Source organism: Apaloderma vittatum, unplaced genomic scaffold, assembly GCF_000703405.1.
Source record: "Apaloderma vittatum isolate BGI_N311 unplaced genomic scaffold, ASM70340v1 scaffold30514, whole genome shotgun sequence".
Taxonomy (NCBI): Eukaryota; Metazoa; Chordata; class Aves; order Trogoniformes; family Trogonidae; genus Apaloderma; species Apaloderma vittatum.
Genome location: NW_009711650.1, coordinates 40,786 through 42,515, shown reverse-complemented (window position 1 = coordinate 42,515; position 1,730 = coordinate 40,786).

The following is a 1,730-nucleotide window of genomic DNA, read 5'->3' as shown; positions in this document are numbered from 1 at the left end:
TGGGAGAGGGGTGCGGCTGTGCCTGCGGGGAGAAGTTGTCTTCCCCTGCCCCCAAGCCTGGGTGGGGGAGGCAGAGCTCTTTTTCTGTTTCTTTTGGACTGTCATTGAGACTCCATGCTTGGGCACTCCCACCTGCTGCCAAGTCCAGTCTGGGGCTTTTTTTTCCTGCTTGGGACTTCGCTGTCATCCAAAAGATGGGTCCTTTATTAACATATTCTTTTATATCTTTGAGCATATTTGCCTACTTGTATATTTATGCATATAGTTTGACACGTTCTTTGTTAGTGTTAGTATTTTTTTTTGTTTTGTTTTTTTAATTAAATGGCTTCAAGTTTTTTTCAACCTTAAAGTTTCTCTCCCTGGTTCCCCTGTTATCCTCCCCTGGGAGGGTGGTGGGGGATCACAGAAAGCCAAAAGTTTAGTGGCGAGCCCAGCGTTAATATTCAACAATGACTTTTACCTTTCAGTATCAAGCACAATATCTTTCATTCTTTTACCCTTTCTAAATATCTTTTCAGTGACTGGCAAAGTGACCCCAAATGCTGGTTTTGCAGCATTTGGCGGGAGGAGATAATTATGTATTTCTTTTTACTTGTACCAAAATTACCTTCTGAAAGAGTTCAGATATGTCTTCTCTTCAGTTTTTTTATCTAAGACTTCAGACTTGTTTTACACTACACCAGTTGTTTTATCTAGGTTCTTGTCTTGTGCAGCAGCCCTGACATGACTGGGTATCTTCTGAAACATTATGGTGCATAACTTAATCTGTTCACAAAATTGTATTTCATGGGCTATGCTTATTCTATGTGCAGCTCTCTGGTGATGACAGTGGGAGTTTTGCACACATGGAGACTGTGGCATTTACTGGCAATCCATAGAAGTACTTTTTTTTTTTTTTAATGTGGTATGGAAAAATCTCTTCTTGAGAAAACAGATAATATCAGTGCCTGAAGCCTTTGCCCTAGGTGTCTCGAAGGGAAAGGCACTTAAAAAATGTGCAAAGCAGCAGCCCAAACCTCCCACAGTGCTGAAAAGAAGACTAAATATTCTTAGGAAAATGTTGGGTTTATTCCAATTTCTCCAGAATGCTTACTAAACCCACTTCCACATTTTCAGGCACTGGTTCTGGGAACTCAGCATTTAGGTACTTTGAATGAAAAAAGCATGGTCAACCGGACCACCTTATGTGAACATTAATTTCCATTAACTGAACCTGAATCTATTTTCCCTGTGAAAAACCTGGAGTGGCTCCACAGGAGTTGTTTGGAGTCACACTGCTGTAAAGTCAGAAGAGACTCTAGCCTAGAAGATACACTTCACTTTGCAAAGCACGTGCTATTAATTAGCCATGAGAGATGGCTGCTCATTTACTTTTCAGCTACATGAAAATTAAATGCTTTCTAACTCAGCATCAGTCTCAGCTATCCTTCTTCTAGCTTGCTCCGTGAGGATATCCACCAACGCCAGGTGGGTGGGTGAACATGGGCAGCAGGAAGCTCTCAAGAGGACAGAGCTGTGCTAAAGAGAGCTGAAATTCTAGGGAAAACCAAAAGTATGTCAAAGGAAGCAAACCCATGAGCAGTTCTGAGCAGGTCATCTTCAAAGAGAAGGATTCTTGAAAAGTGAAATGGATTATTATTCACATAATCAATCAGCAGTATAGCTGAGGCACCCGTAGGTGGGAAGTATTTATATACCTGCAGACCGAAACGATTCTGATTTCCCACTCT